At 38.3% G+C, this 11,393-nt stretch overlaps 1 non-coding gene across 1 annotated transcript; it reads left to right on the top strand.

Annotated features, from left to right (window-relative positions):
* Positions 1-264: 264 nt before the first annotated feature.
* LOC149753145 (small nucleolar RNA R71) lies at positions 265-373 on the top strand. Its single transcript, XR_016396074.1, has one exon. It is a non-coding gene; the product is annotated as a small nucleolar RNA R71 (small nucleolar RNA).
* Positions 374-11,393: the final 11,020 nt, after the last annotated feature.

The raw sequence follows: 11,393 nt of genomic DNA, 5'->3' as shown, positions 1-11,393 counted from the left end.
AAGGGCTGCCATTTTAGCCAAAATATCATCCTGAGTACTAAGGTTGTAAAGGCCCTGTGTCCTACGCTAGTAGGCTTAGGCAGAGGTTTATTCACTCTATCCCCTGTATCCCATAATTGTGCAGTTTCTGCGAGAGAGTCTAAATAGTCCCATGCCTCATCGAGTTGCTTTTCCAAAAATAGACCATTGCACATGGTCTCTATAAATTGTTTTAACTGTGGAGACAACCCTTCGTAAAAGAAACTAATGGTTCTCCATGTTTCAAATCTGTGATGAGGACAAGAGAGAAGCAACTCTTTAAATCTCTCCCAGCATTCATAAAATGTTTCATGGTCTTTTTGTTGGAAATTACTAATGTGCCTTTTCAAAAAGTTAGTTCTTTGTGCGGAAAAGATTTTTTTCAAAAATTCTCTTTGCATATCATGCCATGTTCCTAGCGATCTAGGTCTCAAGGAGTTCAGCCATGTTTTGGCTTTATCTTTTAAGGAAAAAGGAAACAAGGTCAATTTAAGGATGTCTTCCAATACATTTGGCACTCTAAATGTGATGCTAATTTTCTCAAAATCCTTAAGGTGAAGATAAGGGTTCTCGGACTCCATCCCATGATACTTGGGCAGCAATTGAATTACCCCTGGTTTGATTTCAAAGTGTCCTACGTTATCAGAAAAAATTATGCATGAAGGCCGACTAGACCTAGTCGGTTGTAGGTATTGTCTCAGAGTCATAACATGGTGTTCACGTTCTCGATCGTGGTGACTCCCCGCATCTTCATTTAAATCAGCCATCTCACAAGGTGTGAGATACTGCGAAGGAATTTCAGGGATGTGTCCTAAGGGATGATCTAAAGTTGTACGACTTAATCGACCAGTGTCGTCCCTATTCCACTTTAGCATGCAAAATATTTCTCTTTCCTTTTTTTTTAAATACAAGTACCACCTATAGATATCTAAAATGACACCCTAATACAGTAAAACAAAAATCTATTCACAATCAAGCATGCATCAAAATATTACACCTCAATTTCTAATGTTTTTCTTAAATTTCTAGACAGCTCCTAACTGGTTTGAAGAGGACACCTAAGCCTACAATCCGGTCTAGTAATCTAGTTGACCAGGTAAGCTCCCAGGTAAGTGGAGGAGTCACGATGCGTTTAGCAAAGGTCCCACTTAAAATCCACTTTCCTCGAACAGAGACTGTCTCCCTTAGAGGGTCAAAGCTTGCCTAGACATCGACTGGGCCATAGAGCGAAATTGGTGCAACTTTCGATGGTCTTCGTCCTATCGAGCTCGAATATCCTTAAGGGCCAACGTCTAGTTGATTTTAGTTAAGCTTAGGATATTTATGCACTGGGGTGATTTTTGGGCTAAGGAAAAGTGATGAAATTCCGACCTTATCTTTTGTAATGGGTTCAGCCCTTAGAATATTTTATGCTTATGCCTTATACTATATGCAACAATCAAAAAAATTTTTAAATATTTTATGACATGACATTAAATTATATTGAATAGTTGATCAAGCAAATTATTTATTTCTTTTTTTATCAATTTTTAATTAGCAACAAGGATTAATGAGATATGATAACAATAAAATTCTGATTCTAAAAAAAAAAAATTAAATACAGAAAATTCAAAACAGAAAGCAGCAAGGTTTCATATTAATCTAATGGTCGTAAAAGTCTCAGAATATCAATCAGACCGTTTAGATTATCGGCAAATGCGTCTTGCACCAGCCGACCAAATTTGAGTCCAATCAGACAGTAAATTTTGCCTGATATCAGAGTTTGATGCAGACTGTGCAGGGAATAAAAATAGTAGTAAAGATTAATTTTTTTTTTGAAAGAAAAAGACTAACTGCTAAGGTACTAATTAAATCTAAAATTATACTAATAACTCAGCCGTTCTCTGGCAACGGCACCAAAAACTTGATATGTTCGCAAAAATGCTTTGCGAAACTAATCTTCCAAGTGCAGGAGAATCGCACAAGCAGTAAAACTCGGAAGTCCGAGGTTGATTCCTCAAGAAGCGGTCTATGAATTATCAGTTTAATTTCAGATGTGATTTTAGATAGTTTATAGAAGTTTAGAGAAACTAATTAATAGATTAAGTTCGATAATAAAGAGATGGTTAGGGATCCAAAATTCTCCTTGACAATAGTACATTCAAGATATAAACTCTACGGTTTCTGATTTAAAAGTTCAAATGTAGGATAGATCTAATCATGGAATATATTGTTTGAACACACGAACTCAATTTCTAAGCATTCGTCGTGCCGGTTATGTCTACGACAAATCAAATAATAAAGTAATCCATGCATCAATAGATATAAATCATTAAAGAACTATCTACAACATAGGCAAGCAAGAAACCAAAACATATCAAAAGATCTAAATTGAATAGAACAATAGTTTAGAGTTTACTTCAAGAAAGTAACAAGTCAAGGGTTCTCCCATCACCCTTGACCAAAGGGATTAGCTGGCCATCAACATGAAAAATCTCCCCTGTTCCTCTTCCTTTTTTTTTCTTTTTATTTTCGGAAACAGGGCATACCCTGTTTCTCTACTCTCTTCCCTCCTCTATTTTTTTTTTCTTTTTAGAAAAATGAGAGCCCCCTTCCCTTCTCAGCCGACTCCTCTTATACTCAACTCTCCCCCTCTATGAATCTTGGGAATGCGCTGGGAGGATGAGATCGTGGATGTTGTGGAGGAGGCGAACGGCTGGGCGGTGATCGCGGACGGCTGGAGGAGGCTGAGGTGTGTGGATCGCGAATGCTAGGATCAGGAAAGACGTTGACTACGGAAGCTTTGAAACGGGGAAAGAAGAGGATGCGGGATGCTGGGAGGCTTCATGGGCTCGGGCGGACGCTGGGATATGGGTTCGCACGTGGAAGATTGCGGATGGATGAAGCCGCGGATGGTGCTGGGAGACGCGTGAGGCGGATGAAATCTGGATGAGGGGATGCGGGAGATCAGATCACAGATCCGCTGCGGGCTTTTGGATCCTCTCAGATGATGAAACTAGGCCCTTAGCGGATCCATCTTGCGTTGCCTCCGGATGGCTGCCAAGTGTCGCTTGAGTGAAGTGTACTTGACCAGATTCAATTATGCTTCAGCATGATCAGGTTCGGGATCATGCATCATCCCAATTTGTACCAAATATGCATCTTAACTCTGATTTACGATCACCTGCATCCAACAAAAATGTAATATTAACTCAGCAATTTTATCGTGATATGTTGGCAGTAATACTAATTTAAGCAGCGTGTAGATCGCACTTTTGTGCTCTCATCAAAAGACGTCCAGTTCCAAGGTCATATTGCCAAAAGAAAGCTTCATGACACCATTTCTACAATTGATCAATGCATTAGAAGTTGCGAGGAATGGACATTCTAAGATGACCGGAATCTGAGATGGTGAATTGGAAGCCGGATGTGTGTACAGTACGATAAAGTCGACAGAACAATAGAACTTGTCTACTTGGACCAATACATCTTCGATAATCCCTCTAGGGACCTTCACTGATCTGTCAGCTAATTGTAAGATGATAGTTGTTGGTTTCAACTCACCCAAACCGAGTTGCTTATATACCGTATATGGCAACAAGTTCACACTCGCTCCTAAATCTAGCAACGCTCGCTTAATCCTAAAATTGCCAATGATGCACGAGATAGTTGGGCAACCTGGATCCTTATATTTAGGGAGAATGTTATACTGTAAAATCGCACTCACATTTTCAGCCAAAAATGCCTTCTTCTTGACATTTAACTGACGCTTAACAGTGCACAAATCCTTCAAAAATTTTGCATATGAAGGCACCTGTTTGATTGCATCAAGAAGAGGTACATTGATTTTTACTTGCTTAACAAGCTCAAGAATTTCAGAGTTTGGTTCAAGTTTTTGCAAGGGCTTTAATCTTTGTGGAAATGGTGCTGGAAAAGGACATTCGATTTTTTCAGCAGATGTTGGTGCTTCGGTTTCTTCGTTATCCTTTTCTTTTATCTTGGGAAGGTCAGAATCGGGTATGACTTGTGTTTGTTCTGGGACTAGTCGGTCAATAACCTTTCCACTTCGCAAAGTTATTATACTCTTCGCTTGTTCTTTATGCGAAGTTGAAGATGATGAATTGCTACCGCCGTAGACTTGAGGGTTAGGTTGTGGTTGAGTTGGTAGCTTACCCTTCTCTTGAGAACTTAAAGCAGTGGTCAGCGTTGTCAGTTGATTTCTTATTTCATCATTGATTTTGGCTTGACCTTGCATGAAAGATTACAAAGTTTCTTCGAAACTGGGTTTTTGAGGGGGTGTGAGTGCATAATGGGGTTGCGGAGGTGGAGGAGTTGGGTAATATACTGGTTGAGGTTGGTCATTCCTCCACATGAAATTTGGATGGTTCTTCCATCCAGAGTTGTAAGTACCCGAAAAAGGGTTATTAAAAGATTTTTGATATGTATTCATAACATTGGCATGATCGTGCAAGACTTCCTTGAATGCGGATATTGTGGGGCAATCAGTGGTGAAATGGCCAGGCATCTCACAAATCCCACAACACTCGCTGTTATGTTCTACAATCTTGACGGGTTCAATCCTTCTAAGTTCAATTTTCTCTACCTTCCTAGTAAGGGCTGCCATTTTAGCCTGAATATCATTCTGAGTACTAAGGTTGTAAAGGCCCCCGTGTCCAATGCTAGTAGGCTTAGGCAAAGGTTTATTCACTCTATCCCCTGTATCCCATAATTGTGCAGTCTTTGCGAGAGAGTCTAAATAGTCCCATGCCTCATCGGGTTGCTTTTCCAAAAATAGGCCATTGCACATAGTCTCTATAAATTGTTTTAACTATGGAGACAACCCTTCGTAAAAGAAACTAATGGTTTTTCATGTTTCAAATCCGTAACGAGGACAAGAGAGAAGCAACTCTTTAAATCTCTCCCAGCATTCATAAAATGTTTCATGGTCTTTTTGTTGGAAATTACTAATATGCCTTTTCAAAAAGTTAATCCTTTGTGTGGGAAAGAATTTTTTCAAAAATTCTCTTTGCATATCATACCATATTCCTAGCGATCTAGGTCTCAAGGAGTTCAGCCATGTTTTGGCTTTATTCTTCAAGAAAAAAGAAAACAAGGTCAATTTAAGGACGTCTTCCAATACATTTGGCACTCTAAATGTGATGCTAATTTTCTCAAAATCCTTAAGATGAAGAAAAGGGTTCTCGGATTCCATCTCGTGATACTTGATTTCAAAGTGTCCTACGTTTTCAGGAATAATCATGCATGAAGGTTGACTAGTCCTAGTAGGGTGTAAATATTGTCGAAGTGTCATAATTGGAGGTCTACCTTCATCACCATGGTGACTTCCTAAATCTTCATCAGCCATCTCACCAGATCTGAGATTTTGCAAAAGAGTTTCAATAATATGATCTAAGAAATTGTCAAAAGTTTTTCGATTCAGGTGCCCAGTGTTGTCCCTATTCCAACCTAGCATACAAAATTAATTTTTTTTTAAATGATCACCCTTGATCTTTTCTTAAAGTTCTTATCAATTTTCAATTAGCAACAAGGGTTAATGAGGTATGATAACAATAAAATTCTGATTCTAAAAAAAAAAAAAATTAACATAGAAAATTCAAAACAGACAGCAGCAAGATTTCATATTAATCTAATGGTTTTAAAAGTTTCAAAATGTCAATCAAACCGTTCAGATTATCGAAACACGCGTCTTGCACCAGCCGACCAAATGTGAGTCCAATCAGATGGCGAATTACTCTAATAACAGAGTTTGATGCAGACTGTACAGGGAATAAAAACAGCAGTAAAGATTTTTTTTCAGTTTTAGTTTTTTTTCGAAAAAAAACTAACTACTAAGGTACTAATTAAATCTAAAATTATACTAATAACTTAGCCGATCTCCGGCAACGGCGTCAAAAACTTGATGCGTTCGCAAAAATTCTTTCAGAAAACTAATCTCCCAAGTATAGGAGAATCGTACAAGTAGTAAATTCTCGGAAGTCCGAGGTCGAATCCTCAGAAAACGAAATATATTTGAGATTATTTAGTATAATTTTAGATTAATTAATTCAATAAATTTATTGATTAAGATGTTGTTTTGTAAACAGAAAATAAATCAGCAAATAGAGAATCAAAGTTTGGATAGATTAAGATGGTGTAAGGATCTAAAACTCCTTTGATAATATCAAATTCATGCGATAAATTCTATGATTCTTTTATTTTTTTTATAGAATTATAAGCAGATAAAATTTAATTATGGAGTATGTTCTTGATAACACGAATTCTGTTTCTAAGTATTCAACGTGCCTTATAACGTCAACGATGAATCAAATAATCGAGGAAGACATGTATCAATAAGTATAAATCATAAAAGAATTTTCAACATATAGGAATCATGGCATAATCAAAAAGATAAATCGTATAAAGCAAAAGAGTAGAATTTACATCATGAACTCGGTATATCAAAGGATCTTCCTTCACCCATCACCTAGTAAATCAGCCTCTCATTAAAGACATTAGCCTCCCTCTTTTTTTTTCTTTTATTTTCGGAAAACAGTGCATTGCTCTGTTTCTCCCTTTTCTTTTTTTTTGAATGGCAGAGCTCTATTTTTTCGAATCAGAGAGATCCGCCCCCTTCAATCAAGGGAGAGATCTCGCTATATACCCCCGATGGATTCCCTGATCACACGGGATGCTCCTCTCGTGCTAGCTGCCGAGTATCCCGGACACTGGGATGGAAGGATGGGAAAGCATGAGAGCTGGACGCAGATGCTGATCGTGTGTAGAAGATTTGGACTGCTAGCGCTTGGGATGAGATGCGGAAGAGGCGGACGGGATGACTGGGACCTGAGACTCCAGAAGATCGTGATCGCTTGGGGGATCTGATCGTGGATCCTGAAGCATGGGATGCGGAAGGGAAGATAGGACTCGGATGGACGCGTGTGACCTTTGCTGGGGGCTGAGACTCAGATGCTTCGGGCGGACGCGTGTGACATGGGCTCAACTGAAGATACTCACGGACGGTTGCAACGCTTCACGGGATGCTGGGATTGCTTGAAGAAGAAGGGTGATGCGGAGTATCCAGATGCGGGATGCGGGTCCTGCTGAGATTGCAGACTCGGACATGTTGATTGCTAATCCAGAAGATGTGGATGGTGGTTCGGAAGGGATGCTGGAAAATCGCACACGGGCTCCCGGACGGATGAGGTTTGGATGCTGAATCACGAGCTCCTTCAAATGGATGCCTGAGATTGTGCACGGGAGCTGGGACGCACGAGATGCTGGGAGATAATGGGCATGCTGCTATGAACCCCACGGACCGTTGGATCCTCCGGATAATGAATCTAGGCCCTTTGGCTTCTGTTCCATTAGGCTGAACTTGGTCTGCTAATGCTCCTTCTGGTGTGCAAATGGGGCTGACCTTATGTGCTCAGCTGTTGGCCCGCGGTGATGCATCTTTCTAGACCCAATGCACATTTTAGCTTTGATTTACGATCACCTGCACCCCACAAAAATATAATATTAATGCAGCACTTTTATCATTATTTGTTAGCAATAATACTAATTTAAAAAATGATGTGTAGATCGTACTTTTGTGCTCTCATCATAAATAATCAGAATTGGATAAGGAGAAGAATCCCTAAATTTTAGGAACCCATCCTTATCTTCTTGGAGAAGAATAACATCTTGATTTATCCCCAATATTTTCCTTGCCTATCCTCTTTATTTTTGGTCAAAAATTGGCGTGAGAAGAGAGAAGGCGTGGGGCTATATTATCTATAAAAATGGGGCCTCAAATCTTCCTAAAAAGATTTAGATGAATTTTCTAATTTGTAGGGATTTCATGGCGCATGAAAAAGGGTGGTCTGTGGCTGAACTTTGGACGCATGAATTCCTATTTCTTAGGGATCCAAAATGTATGAAATTTGGATATGCTTATCTTCTCTTAGCTACCAATTCACCAGAATTTTTTGGAGATTTTATCAGCCAAATTAATTGGCTAAATTGGTTGTGAGGCGTGGGGGGGTCTTTTGGCTATAAAAGACCCCCATGCCTAGGGTTCAACATATACAATATTTAGAGGTTTTCAAAAATTCTGAAAAAATTCACTGAGGGCCTCCATCCCTTCTTCTCCTTCATCCTCATATCCATCCTCCATCTCCTTGAAGAACAATCAAAGGTTGAGTGTTTAGAAGGAGAAAGCTTCAGCCACTGCAGTGTCCTCCGCGAGCTAGAACTCCCGTAGAAAACGATCTACCTAGGGCTTCGCGTGTACTTCTCGTAGAGACCATTCGTGTGCGTGGCTATGAAGTCAAGAATCAGATCCACAAGTTTCTTCCATTATAAAAGGTATTAATTCTATATTAATCTTTTATTTTGGAGTTACGATCTAAGTCCGATTCTCCGAGGTTTTACCCTCCTTTGGGGCTCCTCACGGAGTTATCTCCAGAATCCATTCGATGGATATTCGGAGATTAATCGGAATAGAGTGTTTACCTTTCAGATCTGATAGTTAATCATGCATAAAGTTTTAGCATAATTGTTTAAACGATTCCTGCATAATCCTATGTATTCTTACAATGCTGATTTCTAGATTTGATCTTGTAAGCATGCACGAATTAAATTGTTTGATTCGATTTTTTTGCTGCATTTTTGAAACTTAAAAAGAACTACGTATGGTTTGATCCCCCTTGTGAAGGGGTATGTAGGCAATCCGATCAGATTCAGCCATGATTTTTTAAAAAAAAGAAAATAAAAAAAAATCAGCAAGCTTAACACCGAAGAACCTAGGATTCACTTTCAGTGGTATCAGAGCCAGGTTCGTGTTTAAACTTTTATGTTTTAATTCTTGCAATTAAATCTGAAATCATGAACATGCTTAGATTAGATCTAAAGTGTTTTTTTATGATTGATTTAATTACTGATTATGCATGATTAATTAGATCTGAAATTTTGAATGCATATGATGCATGTTTGTGTTAAGATTTATAACATAAAAAAATCTGAAATCATAATATTATTTAGATTAGATCTAAATTAAATTTATGATTCAATTGATCTCTGATTTTAAAGAACAAATCAGATCTAAAAATTAAAAAAAAATTATTACATAAGATGTATGTTGTTTGAATTAATTCATGTAGTTATGTATATGTGATGCATCAACATAAAACATAATGACTTAAACATGAATTAAATCTGATTATATATGATTAATTACAAATACTCAGATCTGAAAATGAGTTTTAAGAATTGAAAGATTGTAATTAATATGTAATTAAAAAGAAATATGCAATGATCAAAACTTGCATAAGTTTAAACTTAATTAAGAATTAAGTGTTATGAAATAGAATTGTAACTCAATTAATTGACATTGCATAATTCTTGGGGCATTTGGGTTAGCTTGAATCAAGTTCTGAGGATTGGATTAGACCTAAGGTTAGAATCATTCATGGACTAATAGAATTAATTGATCAAATCTAATTAAGTAGTAACTAGATTAGGTCAAGAAAATTCTAGGTCAATTTACAATAGTTGTAGATGGATCAAGTCCATGTCTTTGATTAGACCAAGATGGAACTTAATTTAGGCTCGGAGGTAGAGCCCAAGTCATTTGAGTGATTAATTCGAAATTGATTAACCAGTCGGTGTCTAAGGTAAGTTTGGCAGTCTTGACCGATGGTTTTTAATTGGAAGCTACTCGCACTGATTCGTCTTTGTCAAGTTAATGATATATCCCTTCCACCGATCTCACTTACCTAGCCGACATGGTCAATCACATTTTGATTGGATCACTTAATGATTCGAGTTAGCCCATGCCTATAAAGAAAATCAGTTTGACTGATTTAAGTGCCTCCTTAACCGGTTTGAGTCTAATCTGATTTAGTAAAGTCAGTGGAAGAAATTAGACTAACCGGATCTTCTCATCTATCCTAATTATGAAATCCTCTAAAATTATTAGGTCCTTAAAATGAAATGGTTATGGGGATAACTAGATCATAGCCTCCCATTAAGTTGGATAATAATGGATCCAATGTTTGATAATTATTGGAGGCGCGACACGCCTGGTACTTATCAAGCATTGGAATTGTCATTCAATATATGATGAGTTACGTGTACCTTCAATAGGTGGTCAAGTGAGCCGAGCCACACTCGGGCTTGGTCGTCTATTAGTTGATTAGACTGAACCCTATCATTTAATGGTTGGACCTAACTAAGGTATTCGGTGGAGGCTCCACACGCCTGCCAAAGAACCTAGGGCAAAATCATTACTAGAAGTTACTTGTTGAAGCAATTGGTTAAGAACCTACCAATAGGTGCATATGGGTTGGCCGAGCCACACTCGGGCTTATATACGATCTATTGGGTTCTAGTGCCCACTAAACAATTAAGAGTAATTTTTTGAATTGGAGGTAGAGGCTACCAATTTGTATAAAATAGGGGGAGTATCTTTAGACTAAAGTCCAAGTCTACTGTGTTTAGTCAATTCATATACTAATAGCCAACTTTTCTTTTATGCAGAAATGGCCACAAGTTTGTCACTTCGCTCATTATTGGATAATGACAAGTTGACTGGTTCCAACTTCAATAATTGGTATAGAAAACTAAAAATTGTGCTAGAACATGAACGGATCCTTTTTGTGATAACGGATCCGGCACCTGAGCAGCCCGCTGCTAATGCGCGGGATACGGTCAGAGACACTTATCAGAAGTGGCTCAGTGATCGTATCACAGTCCGTTGCATTATGCTTGTTGCAATGAATGATGAGTTTAGTAGACGTTTTGAGAATGCGCAGCCGGAAGACATCATTCAAGTGTTGAATGAATCATTCGGGATTTCCGACGATGTTGAGAGGCACAAAACCAGTTGTGCCATCTTCAGCGCCCGAATGAAAGATGGAACCTCGGTAACTGATCATGTACTGTACATGATTGAGTTGATCGAGCGTCTAAGCTCTCTTGGCTTTCTCCTTTATGATCAATTGGGAAAGGATGTCATACTAAACTCATTGCCTGGATCATACCGTCTCTTTTTCACTCATTTTCGTATGACGGAACCTGTAGTGAATTATCATCAATTGTTGGGGTTACTACATACATTTGAGAATGATCATTAACTTCTGAAGAAGATGGTGAACTTAGTGGGAGGATCTTACAAGGGTCGTCCCTTTAAGAAAGAGAAAAAAAACAAAAGAAAAAAGTGCATCATGCTCAGCTTAATCAGACAAAGAAGAAAAAGGTTGATCAGAGTAAGGCGGAGTGCTTCTTCTGCAAGAAGCTAGGACATTGGAAGAGAAATTGTCCTCTTTACACTGCATCCCTTGATCTGAACAAGCCTAAGAAAAGTGGGCAATCAGTTGCCAACCAAGGTACTTATATGATAACACCTTGCAATTTTT

This window comes from Phoenix dactylifera, chromosome 7 (assembly GCF_051530095.1).
Source record: "Phoenix dactylifera cultivar Ajwa chromosome 7, Ajwa_hap1_PhDact_Kaust_v1.1, whole genome shotgun sequence".
NCBI classification, from domain to species: domain Eukaryota; kingdom Viridiplantae; phylum Streptophyta; class Magnoliopsida; order Arecales; family Arecaceae; genus Phoenix; species Phoenix dactylifera.
The sequence above is the reverse complement of the archived record's forward strand: the minus strand, read 5'-3'. Positions and strand labels throughout refer to the sequence as shown.